This window comes from Prionailurus bengalensis, chromosome C1 (genome assembly GCF_016509475.1).
Source record: "Prionailurus bengalensis isolate Pbe53 chromosome C1, Fcat_Pben_1.1_paternal_pri, whole genome shotgun sequence".
NCBI classification, from domain to species: domain Eukaryota; kingdom Metazoa; phylum Chordata; class Mammalia; order Carnivora; family Felidae; genus Prionailurus; species Prionailurus bengalensis.
Genome location: NC_057345.1, coordinates 208,740,796 through 208,756,150, shown reverse-complemented (window position 1 = coordinate 208,756,150; position 15,355 = coordinate 208,740,796). Strand labels below are relative to the sequence as shown.

Genomic DNA, 15,355 nt, shown 5'->3' with positions numbered 1-15,355 from the left:
TATTTTCCTAGAAATTAAGATGGAAATTAAGATGGAAATGCCAACTAAGGACTTTTTTTTTTTTGACATGAGAAAAGCCCAAGATATATTTTTAATGGGAAAAACCGATTGCAGAACACTTAGAAACACAGCTGAGAAAAGTGAAATTATTTATTGCTTCGGCTTCGAGACAGGGATCTTGCCTCATCACCTTCTGTGACATTTGTTAAATGTCTACCTCCAGCTGAACCTGAATATTGATTTTTTTTTTTTACTGCTGCAAAACCAAATATTCTTCCATTATAGTTACACGGGGAAAGCTGTCCAAACGAGCTGCAATAGCTCAGTCGGGAGAGCGTTAGACTGAAGATCTAAAGGTCCCTGGTTCAATCCCGGGTTTCAGCAGTGTTTTTGATGCTTATGCTAAGTCTACTTTCTGGCAGTCTTAACCAACATATAAGCTGTAAGGGGAATATTAGGTTCTCATGCCTTGGGTGGAGCATTGGCTTTTCAGGGAGGGGTGATGTCCGATGTCTTGGGGGGCCCTTTTATATAAACCCACAAGCAACATTGTACTTCCTGACTGTAATAATAATAGCTGACGTGTCTAAGGTACTTACTATATGTCCAGCTTTCTTCTAAGCTCTCTGTATTCACTTATTTAAAATGGCCACTAAAATTCCCCGTAACTACTCGTTAAATCAGTGAAGCTTGTGCTTGGGGCCTGGGATGTGGTAGATACACAGTTCATGGTTTTTACTTCGACTGTCATTATTATTCCTAGTGGCTAGGAACTTCCCAAGCTAGAGCTATGAGATGTGAGTTATTTCTAAGGACCTTTCACCCCACTGTCTGAGAAGGCAGTATGCAAGGTCATCATGTCCCTCCTGATTATTTCCAAATTCTGCATTAACAATCCCTTGCTTTTATATGGTCAGCGTGAAAGGATATTTTCCCACTTTGCAGAAGGGGATTTAGCTTCTTTTCCAAAGGCCTCACCTGAATTCATAGGAGTGGGGGAAGGGGGTGTCTTCAAAGTCTCCGAAACTGAATGCAAACTTGAGTGTTCGTGTGCCCGTTTCCCTGGGAAGGATGTCAACGGGGATCAGATTCTAGGTTTGTGACCTAGAAAAGATTTAGAAAGTTTGGTTGTAAAAGATTTCCTCGTCACAAATGCTTGCTAGTAATTTACGACCTGGCCTTTTGATTTTGCCAACGTGCTGAGTGATAGGACTTTTCCTTATTGTGTTTGTCCCTCGCTCAACGCTGTATCTACCGTGTGGTGGGTTTCAGGAGGGAGCCCAGATTGTCAGCAAACTTTCCTTTGTCCGGGTGTGGTCTTGAAGGCAAATTTCCCATAGTGGAACAGACTTGACCAATTTTGGAGGCCCCCCTGCTACTTTGGGGCACCTTTCATGACCCACCCCCCCAACACCATGTTTACTCTGCAGAGGTGGGTCTCACTCCACCGAATTGTCTCTTTTCTGGGAAGATTAAGGATGAAGTCCCCTCATTACCTTTATTATTCTACTTTTTAAAAATCTTTAATTCTCGTTGATGGCATCTGTAGACAGTCCGGATGTCCGGAAGCAATACCAGGCCATGACTGCTGTCCTTCCATCTTCACATTATTTCATGTCTGTCACCTAAATGACATCACCAGGACTTGGCTGTGCTTTGGTCAAGAGGTAGTGTTTCCAGTTAAAGCCAGGGGTCCTCCGGGCTTCGGGCATTTACAGAAAGTATAAATGCTGCAGATTATCCTGTCTTGCTTCCTCATTTCCCCAAGAATTTAACTACACTTCCAGAAAATCTGCCCCCCTTGAAGACAGAATTGGCTCAGGAATGGAGTTCTCATGATGAGGCTGGAGCTAGGGAAGGGGGTCCCAGAGAAATCTGACGGCTAAAGGTGTGAGTCAAGTGCGTGGAGGAACATCTAGAGTCCAACATCAGAGTCCACTTCCAAACGCAAAGTCCACTGGGATAGAGGGAGGATCTGGGTCAACATGAGGAGACCAAGTGTTCTAGGCCAGGCCGGGGCAGGGGGGGAGTCTCAGGGAAGTAGATGGGGAGCAAGCCTCAGTGGTCAACAGGGTTAAGGTGGTGTCAAGGGCCCTCTGGACAAGATGGAAAGCACTTTTAATTCTTCCCAATCATCTCTGCACCATTATTACATGGGATTGAGCTCTTCACTATTTGTACATATGTGTGTATACACACATGTACACATACACAAACACAATAGTGTTGGTGTCTAAAGGGAATATGAATTATATTGACCAATATATTGACCAATATATTGACCAATTATATTGACCAATTGGAAAGAGAATCAAGTATTTTTGAAAATGTGTATGGTTATTATGATTATAAAAATGTATAAACTACTGAAACATTAACATTTTTATAGAACTATATTGCTTAAAAAGCAAAGATAGTTCTACTCTAATCCCAGCCCTGGAGATAGCCGTTGTTAACAATCTGGTATCTACACTTTTTCCAGATGTTTTTCTACACACTGTTAATATAAAATTAACGTACATACACATAAATGCAATTATAATTTACCTAGAATTAGACCATTAGGTCATAATATTTTCCCATAATTTCCAAACAGTGGGACTGAATGCATAAAATAATAACAGATATGTTTTCTTTTCATGTTTCTCTTAATGGAAATAAAGTATTAAAAGAGGCTAAGGCATGAAAACTCGAGCCTTCACTATAGCATAATCCAAATTTTTAAAAATCACACTTCTATAAAATCTTTTTTTGGTTTGTTTTTAATGTTTACTTTTGAGACAGAGAGCACAAGCGAGGGAGGGGCAGAGACAGAAGGGCACAGAGGATCCAAAGCTGGCTCTGTGTTGACAGCAGAGAGCCCAACACGGGGCTGGAACTCGAACTGTGAGATCATGACCTGGGCCAAAGTCAGACGCTTAACCAACTGAGCCACCCAGGCGCCCCACACTTCTACAAAATCTTAAGTGAGGGAGGCAAAAGAGTCTTACCAGTAACAATGATGATAATAGTAAGAGGAAATATTTATTGAATTTTTACTCTGGGTCAAGCCCCACTTTGTGCAATTTACAGGAATTAGTTCATTTAATTAGTGATGAAGAAATCTAAAAAGCAAGCAGCAAATAGGCATTTGTAGCAATTTGAGAGTATTGCAGAGGGAGGGGCCTCCATTTTATGAGGAGTAGGAAGTTAACAATGTCACAAAGTCCGAACAAGAGCTAACGGGGACTGGCAGGGTGCAGGGCATTTAGAGAAAACGCTGCCATTATCTCTGTAAGGTCAGAGATCATAAATTGTATGAGTACAATCTGTTCAGTAATATGTGTGTGTGTGTGTGTGTGTGTGTGTGTGTGTGATAGCTTATATATCTGTTATTGAACTCATATTGATCATACAAATACCAAATTTGTTCCTTTAATTTTTCATTCTTCGTGTGATGTTTAATTCACAATGATACAAAACACTTTTACAATCTTTATTATTAATGATCACAATTTGCGTGAAATCGCTTGAAAAACCCCAATGACACATGGAGGAAGCTGGGATTACATTTACAACTCATTCTCTTTGGAAATGTAAAATGTTGGCTAGAACTGATAACGTGGCCAGTATAAACCTGTTGGAAACTGTATGAACGGTTTAAAATCTAGTATCTCTTCCAGCACGAGTTCATTGTGCTTCTCCATTTGGGGTCTGTAATCAGCGGAATGGAAATTAAAATTGTGTGCGTGCTTTTCTTTCCCCCAGAGTCTGTGAAACCCTCCAAATTAACTCCAAAACGTATTCAACCTATTTCCTGAAAAGTCTGGTGGGTAATTTTACGGAGGTTGTGCAGTGTAATAGAGACAACAGAGCTCTTCAGGTAAGCTAATGGGGAAAGAGAAGGACTAGGGAAACGGAGAAAGAACAGAAAAGAAAAAGTGGGTATCGTCTTCTGAAAGGGCTCAGAAACTAGCAGTAGATTAGGAGAATTAGGCTAGGGCCGCCTGGATGGCTCAGTCACTTGAGTGTCCACCTTCGGCTCAGATCATGAGCTCATGGTTTGTGGGTTTGAGCCCCATGTCAGGCTCCTTGCTTGTACCTTGGAGCCTGCTCACGATTTTCTCTCTACCTCTCTCTACCCATCCTCCTCTGCTCTCTCTCTCCCTCCAAATAAATAAGTGAACATTTAAGGAATAAAAAAAGAAAAATTAGGCTGAAGAGTCTACTTTTCCTACTTTTCCAGGCATGCGGGGTGTGGGCTTCTCCTTAGAAAACTAAGGAGCATGGATCTCCAGTCTTGGGAACCTCGAATGGTTTAGCGTAGAACTGGCAAAAGTTCACAGTTGAGCACGTCTTTTCCCACATGGTTTTAAAACTCTACGTGTCCACGTTTTATCATCTTTTGTATTAAAATCTGTGAAAGCTAGGGTGCCTGGCTGGCTCAGTCAGTAGAACATGCAACTCTTGATGTCGAGGTTGTGAGTTCGAGCCCCATGTTGGGTACACAGATGACATAAAACACACCATCTTTTAAAAAAGGGAAAAAATTGACATCCGTAAACGCTGCTTCAAAACCTACAGCAGTGATTGCTGTATGCCAAAATGCAGCCACTTCTTGGATTAAAAAAACTTTCGAAAGTGGTCCTGACTGAATGCGAAGCCACAGACTTAGTCTGTATATTTTTTTGCCTTCACACGATGGTCTCTTCCTCTGTCTTTTAAATAATTTCCATGTTTGGGTTCCTTTCAGAAGAAAGTTCACGGGAACAATTATAGATAGCCAATGGAAAAGAATTGTTGTAGAGAGCCTGGTGATACCTACCCAACCCTCTCAAGAACCTCACTCCAAAAATACAGTTTCAGGGCCCCTGGGTGGCTCAGTAGGTGAAGTGTCTGACTCTGGATTTCAGCTCAGGTCATGATCTCAAGGTTTGTGAGATCGAGCCCCACATCGGGGTTTGTGCTAGACTTGGAGCCTGCTTAAGATTCTCTCTCTCTCGAATCAAAGCATAAGAGACTCTTAAAAACTGAGAACAAACTGAGGGTTGATGGGGGGTGGGAGGGAGGGGAGGGTGGGTGATGGGTATTGAGGAGGGCACCTTTTGGGATGAGCACTGGGTGTTGTATGGAAACCAATTTGACAATAAATTTCATATATTGAAAAAAAAAAGATTCTCTCTCTCTCAAAATAAAATAAATGAAAAACATACTGTTTCAAAAGCTGTGAAACGTATGAAACGTCTATGTCTAGTTTCATTGCGGATGAAATACACCTGAATAATTTTGTGTGACTGATGAAGATCCCAATGCTTCTCTGTTTTTCTTTGAGAAGTTGCCTTGATATCTTTCTCCTAGAATAATTAAGGGAAGATTTGACAGTGCTATATAATGTGTACATTTTTCGCTCAGTTTGCATGGTTGGCCTGAGTTTTTGCATCAGTTTGAAGAAGCGAGTTGACTGAAAATGTCCTTTTATGTCTTCATGGAGATGTAAGATCCATACCTACCATCAACGCCTTTCCCTGTCAGTTACACAGGAGGATTCATAGCTTCTTTTACCCACATATCACTCATTTGATGTCCATCAATCTTCTGATGAAGAGGAAGCGGGGAGAGGTTGCTTACTTTATCTCCGGGGCGTCACATTTCCCACTCACCTGCAAGGAATTCTCTGCAAAGATGACAACCAATCCTGGACTTACTGGCTAGGCTCCCGTGATCTAGAAAACTTTTCAGAGGTTATTTTGCAGAGCTGATAAAATTGTTCTACCAAAAGCCCAAGAATAGGCACCTTGGTCTTTTGCCAATTTATCGAACTTGTAAAAAACCAAATTTGTCCAGAAATGAACATTTACTTTCCCTGTGCGTTTCCATAAAGTTAAAGAATAACACCTTCCATAAACCAGAGCTTAGCTGGCCTCAGCCCTGTCCCGAGCAGTTCTATTCTTTCTTTTATGTAAACCTCACAGCATCCCGTGTTAGCCCCATCTTACAGAAGAGGAGCCCAGACGTAAAGGGGTTTCAGCGGCTTGCCCAACATCAGGCAAAGGATCAGGACAGCGTTTAGACTTGTCTGACCTCCAAACCCTGGCTTATTTGCCCTGCTTGGTCCCTTCCTGGATGAGTGGTCTGTTGATCAATTCCACATGTCAATGGATTAGATTAAAGAGTCCATATTAACTGCATAATTTCATCCTTACCTTCTTTTCCTAAATTAAATGTTCACACCGTCACGGAGACAGCAGTGATTTACTGGTACTGATTATGTGCCAGGCGCTCAGCTGGACAGTTCCACATCCTTTCATTTACTGTTAATGACAGCTCTGGAGGCAAGCATGATTACCACCTCGACTCTGGGGTAAGGACATTGATATGCAGAGAGGTAATCTATCCATGGTCATACAGCGAACTAGGGACAGAGCCAAGATTCAGTCGATCCCTGCTGATGCCACAGTAAAGTCTTCCAGGAGCCGATAATGTCATTTGATGACAACCAATGTTTTAATTCACACTTAACACTTTGCCCTTGACCAACCAAACAGATTCTTTCTTTTGGCACACATTAGCTTGTTGTTGTTGTTGTTGAAGCAGACCACTCCCCATGATTCTGGGGTGGAAAGTGATATTTTTCAGGAATAGATTTTTCTCTTTGATCCTTAACTTTTTTTTCCTAATTTGCCAAGTACTTCTCCTCCTCTACTTCTCCTCCTCCTCCTCCTCCTTCCCCTTCTCCTTCCCCTCCCCCTTCCTCTTCCCCTTCTTCTCCTTCTCCTTTCTTCTCCTTTTTTAAGGACCTTTATCTTTTGTTTTAGGACATAGATCTCAGAACGGTCTTGAACATGTGTAGGTCAGTAACAGCAAATTTCAGATCTTCATTTAAAAAAAATTAAAATTGGGGCGCCTGGGTGGCTCAGTCGGTTAAGCGGCCGACTTCCGCTCAGGTCACAATCTCGCGGTCCGTGAGTTCGAGCCCCGGGTCGGGCTCTGGGCTGACGGCTCAGAGCCTGGAGCCTGCTTCCGATTCTGTGTCTCCCTCTCTCTCTGCTCCTCCCCCGTTCATGCTCTGTCTCTCTCTGTCTCAAAAATAAATAAAACGTTAAAAAAATTTTTTTTTTTTTAAAAATTAAAATTTGGGGCGCCTGGGTGGCTCAGTCGGTTAAGCATCCGACTCTTGATTTTAGCTCAGGTCATGATCTCACGGTTCTGAGTCTGAGCCCTTTGTTGGGCTCCGTGCTGCTGGTGCAGAGCCTGCTTAGGATTCTCTCTCTCTCTTTTTCTCTGCCTCTCCCCCACTCACACATCTCTCTCTCTCTCTCTCTCTCAAAAATAAAATAAACATCTAAAAATATAAAAAATAAAAAAGTAATAATCTTTCATCTGACAACACACTAAAGTTAAATACGATGGGGCGCCTGGGTGGCTCAGTTGGTTGAGCGTACAACTTCGGCTCAGGTCATGATCTCATGGTTTGTGAGTTCGAGCCCCGTGTTGGGCTCTGTGCTGACGGGTCAGAGCCTGGAGCCTCATTTGGATTCTGTGTCTCCCTCTCTCTCTGCTCCTCCCCCATGCATGCTGTCTCTATCTCTCATAAATAAATGAACTTAATAAAAAAATTTTAAAAATAAAAAAAAATAAAGTTAAATATGAAAGTTCCTCTTGCACTAAAGGGTAGAAAGGAGTTTGAATGTCTTACGGTTTTCTTTATCTTGACCTGAATGTGGATTTCTACCGTGAAAATTGACATTTGTGTTTGGCGAGCCTCAGAGAACCTAAGGAAGGCCGTTTATTCCAGCCCACCTCACAGAGTGCCATGGACACATTATGTGCTGGGCAGATACATTATTGAAGGCTTCCTCCCCCTGTTCAATCAAAAACCTCTAACCTGTGCCTTGAAATAATGGGGCATCAGTCATACTTTGTCAACCAACTCTGTGGAGACCCCTGGCTATGTAAGCTCGGGGAGGGGGTGGGGTGGGTGTGAACTTGGCTGGAGTTAGGTTTGGCAGCTGAACCCTCCCGACTGTAGGCAAGGCAAGCCTCAGGCTTCAGGGTGTGCCAGACCCATTAAACCCCAGATTTACTCCTTAGCTGTAAGGACACTACCTTATTTCTGAGATGAAGGGTATTTTCTCCTCTTCCCTCCTTTAGACACTGATCATTCCTGCTGCCAGAAATGCACTCTTTCATGGTCTATGCACAAACTTTGAGATTCAGCTCCGTTCCTGGCTCCCCTGGAAACTCCCGATAATTATTCAACCCCACACTGATCTCCTAGCTGCAAAGTCCTGTCAGCCGCTAATTTTCATGTGTTCTTTGCTACTCCATGTCCTGTCATTTCATCTAGGCAGGCTTTCCCCGGGACACACATGCTGCCTGGTATGTGCCACTGTCTTGAGGATATAGCAAATGACAGTCCAAGCCTTAGAACTCTAGAATCTCTTGCAGAGACACTATTTACTCACAGGCCAAAAAGCCCAGGGATCCTGTGGCTTTGCCAAAGCAAATTAGCAGTTGGAAGAAATATCTCACACAAGGGGATTTTCAACTTCTCTTTTCTGGTTTTTTTTTTTTTTTTTTTTTTTAAGTAGGCTTCATGCCCACCGTGGAGTGCATCGCAGGACTTGAACTCTAACCATGAGATCAAGACCTGATTTCAGATCAAGAGTCGGACACAACCAACTGAGCCACCCAGGTGCCTCTCAACTTGCTTTTTTTTTTTTTATTTATTAAAAAAAATTTTTTTTTCAACATTTTTATTTATTTTTGGGACAGAGAGAGACAGAGCATGAATGGGGGAGGGACAGAGAGAGAGGGAGACACAGAATCGGAAACAGGCTCCAGGCTCTGAGCCATCAGCCCAGAGCCCGACGCGGGGCTCGAACTCACGGACCGCGAGATCGTGACCTGGCTGAAGTCGGACGCTCAACCGACTGCGCCACCCAGGCGCCCCTCAACTTGCTTTTTAATACCACTGCAACCCATTCAGATGAGCTGAGACCTTTTGGGTCATCTTTTACAAGGGAAAGACCAAATAAGTGATAGTCCCGCAGTCATTCTCCAGGCCATGTGACCTGGAATCCCATCCTATAGGATTTGTATTTTTCAAATTTGTATCTTCTTAGAACAACAGAAATTCCTTTAGACATCTGCAAGTAAGTTTCAAATTTAAATTTGGCTGAGATTTGACACTAGTCCCATGTATCATTCTTAGAGTTTATTTATTTATTTTTGACAGAGAGAGAAAGAGAGGGAGCGTAAGCTGGGGAGGGGCAGACAGAGAGAGGAAGACACAGAATCCAAAGCAGGCTCCAAGCTCTGAGCTCCCAGCACAGATCCCAATGCTGGACTCGAACCCTCGAACCATGAGATCGTGACCTGAGCTGAAGTCGGACGCTCAAACGACTGAGCCACCCAGGTGCCCTAGTCCCTTGTATATTCTCTAAAAAAAGGTTCTCAAGTTGAGGTATAATTCACATACAGTAAACTCACTCTTTTCAGCATACAGTTTTGAGTTTGACCAATGGGCAGTCATGTAGCCACAACCACAACTAAGGTACAGAACCCTTCTGTCACCACCCATCAAATTCTCCCACTCCTTTATAGCTAACCCCTTCTCCCATGTCCAGACAGCCACTCATCAGTTTTCTGTCCCTATGGTTTGGGCTTTTCCAAAACTGCGGTAGAATCATGCAGTATGTAGCCTTTTGAATTTGTCTTCGTTCACTTAACATAACGCGTTTGAGATTCATGCAGGTCATTGTGTGTATGGAGACTTTATGCCCCTCTATTGCTAAGCACACATATTCCTTTATGCGTTTTTGGAATGTGGGCTTTACAGCGAGTGTGGGGTAGGAAATGTGAACACATTTCACGATGCCGTGCTTTAATCAATCCCTGCAGGCCCGTGAGGTGGGAATAGTCTTTTTTTGTTGTTGTCTTAAACCTTCATTACTGTAGTTCGATGGCACATCCCTGTCAAATTGTACACATATAAACATCAAAAGATAATTACAGAGAAGGAAGTTGACGGGAAAAAAAGAGACGCTTTCGTGTTCCTAATATACTTGCCACACATCAGAGTTTCCAGACATCGAAGTTAGAGCTAGGAAATTTCTCAAGACGATGCCCCAAGGACGTCTGTGCGTGGACACTCCCAGATCTATTTCCAAGACTGTTTTTAATCTTTCTGGAGCCATGATTTCCCAGACTCCTGCTCTTCTCTGCTCATCCTCTGTGGCTGCACCTGCTCTCAGGTGGGTTATCAGAACAGCCTCCTACCCTGCCTCTGAGCCTCTGCCCTGGCCCCTGCATTTATTCTAACCCAGCAGCGGCAGCGATCCCTAATGTTCCTAGGGAACATCCTAGGGATGTTCCTTTAGACATCCCTAAAGCAGATGTCTCATTCGCCTGCTCAAAACTGTTCGTCGATTGCCATTTCCCTTAGACGAGAGCCATGCGGGGGGCCCCCCCTGGCCTGACCTCACTCTCACTCTATTTACCCCACTCGCTCTGGGGCAGGCACCCAGATGCTAAGATATTCCACGACATGCTCTTCCTTAATTCCTCCACCTCCTCCAAATCTCTGCTCAAGCCACCTTCTCAATGATACCACTGCATCCCCCCCATTAAAACTCTAATCTGTCCCTCACCCCATCCCAGCCCTCTCGATCACTTTTACTGTACTTTTCCCCTACCTCCCAAGAGCTCTAAACTCGTATGATGATGCCCAGATTCTTGATATGGCGGCTAGACTTTAGAGGAGTCACATTTCTAAACTGTTACTCATGATTCCGATTTGTTGGTGTGGTTTCCAGCCAAGCACTGTGGTGGGGGCTGGGGGAACGAGGGCTTTAATGGGAACAGGTGCAAGGATGGCGGAGGGAAGCGTCTGAAAAAGAAGCAGGAAGACAATAGGGAAAGATTCGGGGAAAATTCAGAAGAAGCAATCTCTGATTTCAGCCAGAAGGTTGAGCGGAAGTTTGCAAATCAGATGGGGAGAGGCCATTGTTCTCTGTAGATAAGAACAGAAGTGGAGAGCCTAGGGCTTGGAGCCACCCTGAGGCTGGACCTCTGAAAGCAGCGGTGGGCAGAGTAGGTGCGGAATCCCAGTGGCCTGGGATCAGGCTGGACCAGTGGGCAGGACCAGATCGCTAAACGCTTTGACACCTTACTAAGGAGTCTGCACTTGACCACACAGGGTCACTAATGCAACTTCATTTAGAAAGTTTAGCGTTTCTCAAATGCTGGCACACTTGTTCCAGATTAGGAATTTATCTTAGCTGGACTGTGACTTCTTAGGCTAAGGAATGTTTAATTTTCTCTGCTTAGTCTGAATCCGACCTCTCTGATGTACACAGGAAGCTGAGGACCCGGGGACCAGGGTCTCAGTGCATGCTTTCAGCTGAGGAAGAAAGAATATTATATATATAAACATTCTTGTGTAAATACACGCACAGGACAAGTGAAAAGCTGTTTTCCTGTATCATGCCATCTTTAGGCGTGAGGCAAAGGAATCAGACTTTAGCATATTGAAAAGATTTCTCCGTGAGAAATAACCATGCTGAGGTCATTGGGTTTTCAGTAATGTCTTTCTTAAATTGCAGAAGTTCCTTTCGCCATTTCAATAAATCAAAAGTCCCGGAAGAAAACAAAACAAAACAAAACAAAACAAAAATCAATCCCTACAATCTTTTTCTTTATACTTCCTCATTTCTGCTCCCCGTGATCTAAAATTCAATCTTTCCCCAGCACACACACTTTTTTTTTTTCTTTCAGTTACTAAATTGAGAAACGTTCAGGGATCTTTGGCCCTAAGTTTCGGCAGCTCAGACTTCTCTGGACACAAATGAGTTCTTCAGTGGCAAGCAAAACTGTCTTTGCCCCATGACTCCATTGGTCTTTGGAATGATCAAAGGTTCAGTGAAGATTTGCTAGGTCTTTACATTGAAGGTTACATAGTTATGAATATCCAAAGAGATACAGAATGAACCATTTGGTTCACGTTTGGGCTTCAAAGTTTCCTAGCAGTGCTTTGGGTAATCAAGTGACACGAAGTTACATTCTTTCAGGAATCTTATTACTTGTTAAAATGAGCTGTTTTATTTAAATAAGTTTGGATGCGAAGCAAAAAGCCAATGGTGTGTCCAATGAGCGATAACTAATGATGTGTCTACTTAGTGCTTAGTTCTTAGTTCAACAAGTTCATGGGGAATACAAGTATCCATTAAATGAAAATAAACTTTTTGCTGGTTGAAAATTTCCGGTGAGCTTTATAATAACCTAAATAATACTCGATGAGATGTCCAAGTTTTATCCTCTGATAAAATCAAAATTTGCTGCTTATTATGTGAATGTGGCATTTGCAAAGCTGTCAGGGTGATTTTCGGCTCAAAGATCCCTCCACACCCTGCAATGCTTGCAAATCAACCAAAGAATAGTCAGGTAGTCAATATTCATGAGGAAGTGTCCCCTATATCTCTAGATCACTGTCAAGTCAAGACAGGTAAGACACGAAGGCCTGATGAACTGGGTTCTAGCTCAGGCTTCATCAACAACTGTCTTTACAAGTCAATGAATCTATCTGAGCCTTAGTTGTTTTCTGTAAAATAAAGGAGCTAAACATACCTTATTTAAAACTAAATACGAGGGCGCATGTGTGACTCAGTCAATTGGGTGTCTGACTCTTGACTTCAGCTCAGGTCATGATCTTATGGTCCTGGGATTGAGCCCCTCATTGGGCTCCATGCTGAACAGGGAGCCTGTTAGGGATTCCCTCTCTTCCCTCTCTCTCTCTCTCTCTCTCTGCCCCTTGTTCACGCACACACGCTTTCTCTCTCTCTCTCTCAAAATAAAATAGACTTAAAAAATTAAATATCTTAAAATTCTACAAAACTATAAATCATTCTTTTGTTCTTATTCCCAGTAGTTGATAACTTTCTACTTGTAACTTCCAGGAAATAAACTCATAGCCTGAGGCCTTAAATTATATTACACTCCTGAGTTAAAGAACGAGATTAATTAAAAACATTAATCTTTAAATTGACAAGCTTAGGTATTTTCCTATAGCTTTCATTTATTTCTCCCACTGAGTGATTAATAACGAATAATAAGTATTCTTAATAAATATCAGACAATTAAATGAGCATTCCTAGGGATTGGCCTGGGTGTAAGGAATTTTGAAATATGTTAATACGCAGCCAGGGTTAAGAATACTTCCTATATAGGTATTCTGATCTTTTTCACATTTTAGGTGAAGCTCACTGTGCAAAAATGTATCCAGGCCCAAATAATGATTCAGCTGAACTAACTCAGGCACAAGAATAATCTTTGAGTTTCTGCAAAAGTAGCTAACAAACATGGGAGCTTTGAGAAAGAAAAGCTCCACTACGTGGGCAATCTGCCCTCTAATTTTCTGCTAAAACACAGAACTACAAGGATGAAGTGAGAGCAAATGGAAGGAAAATCACTTTAGATTTAGATAGAGAGTGTGCATGTATTTAATGTATATATATATATTTTTTTTCATTTATGTGCTTTATATTTTAAAGAGATTTCACCAAGTTCTTTGGGATGTTTACAAACACTAAATCATCCCAACACGGAAGAAATTCATTATATTGGAGAATCAGGGCCATGGCCTATTTGTTGGTTGTCATAGAAACAGACAGTAAATAGACTAGATTTCCTAGGATGGTGTCAATTTCATGTGATTTTATTGTTTTTGACAAAGTCCATTCTTGGGATGTACATGTGTGATTTGATAAACTCGTTTTGTTTGCTGTGTGTGTGTGTGTGTGTGTGCGCGTGCGTGTGTTTGTGTGTGTCTGGTTAGAAAAACAGTTTGGGCCCAGGGGAATGGTTGCCATAGATGTCCTGTGATCACATCAGCTGTTCAGAAAATAGTGCATAAAGCATATCGGAATCTCTGAGAAACACTGGATCCCAGTCCTCTCGGAGCTTGGAGAATGAATGGTAGAGCCTGTCTGTCACACACTCCCAATGATACCGATGGAAACACTTCATTAAAATTCTATTCAGACCAGCTTGTTTTCAGCTCTCCTGAAAATATACCCAGTTAACCAAAATGCTACGAAGTTTTCAATTTGTAAAAAAGGCGAATTTTTATAACACATAGTCTTCTACAGAGAGCAACACTTATTGTTAGGTTGCATTTATGCACAATTCAAGATTTAAGAGCATTCCTTCCAAAACAACATGTTTGAGCACATTATTGGGTTATTCTGCATCGTTCCTCGAACGATGCATTTTATCCAAGTTCATTTGTGTCCTGAAAATAGTCTCTAACTTCCACTTGAGCCGAGCCATTCATTCCATGGCTTGCCATTGTTTTCAGGATGAGGGTGGGTTTTGCTCATCTGGTTTTCAGGACTCTGCCCAGTCGTCTGTCTGCTGGCCTCTCTACCCTTGCTTTATACCAGTTTCCCTTCATTTCTCCCTTCCAGCCACACTCTTCTTCAACCCCTCACACCCTCCAAGCTATGTGGGCCTCAGGACTTCTGCCTATGCTATTACTCCACCTGGATGATTTCTCCTGGCTTTTGTGGCCTCATTAACTCCTATTTACCTTGAGATCTTAGCTCAAACATGTCTTTCTCAGGGAAGACTTACCTGGCCAACCTCACTAGATGCAGTCCCCACTCAGATACTCCAGGATCCTTAATTCCACCCATGACCATAATTCTCTTTTGGATATAACCTGAGATATCCACAGGTCCTGGGAATTGGAATGTGGACATCTTCGGGATCCATTATTTTGCTGGCCTATCACAGGTTCCTAGTATAAGCGGGGTCCTGCTCATAGAAACTCTCCTGGGGATGTGCTATTTTCATTTCTATTCCTGTATCTCTCAGTTTATTGCCAGGTTGGATAACAGAACTACTTACAAGTCTATCTGATTTATTATACGCCAACGTGTATTCTGAGAAGCCAACCTTAGATGGACAATGAAAGAGAAAGCTTTACCTAAGCAGTTGACTCTTAGGACCTTGATTGTATTATTTCTGAACGTAAGGATGGGGTAAGGTATTTTACAAAGTACTTTGAGGTCTAAATCCTAGGAATCTTCAAACATAGTGTAACAACATAAGGATTGTGAGTTAGTCACCTTGAGAGCCTTAAATTGCATTGTTCCTGAGCACTGGGAACTTAAAAAATGCTAAATGTCTCTCAGACTTCTGTTTTTGTCTGTCTTTTTGCAAACTGATTCATGGAGAAATTTGGTAAGATAAATGAACATACTTAGAATCTAATTATTAAATCATGTTTAGATAAGCTTCTAAATGAAGGAGGAATTTAGAACACTCGTGATACACAAGATACTGAGTGTTGGAGATTTTTTTTTTTAGTATGATA

At 42.3% G+C, this 15,355-nt stretch overlaps 1 non-coding gene across 1 annotated transcript; it reads left to right on the top strand.

Annotated features, from left to right (window-relative positions):
• Positions 1 to 311: 311 nt before the first annotated feature.
• TRNAF-GAA lies at positions 312 to 384 on the top strand. Its single transcript has one exon. It is a non-coding gene; the product is annotated as a tRNA-Phe (tRNA).
• Positions 385 to 15,355: the final 14,971 nt, after the last annotated feature.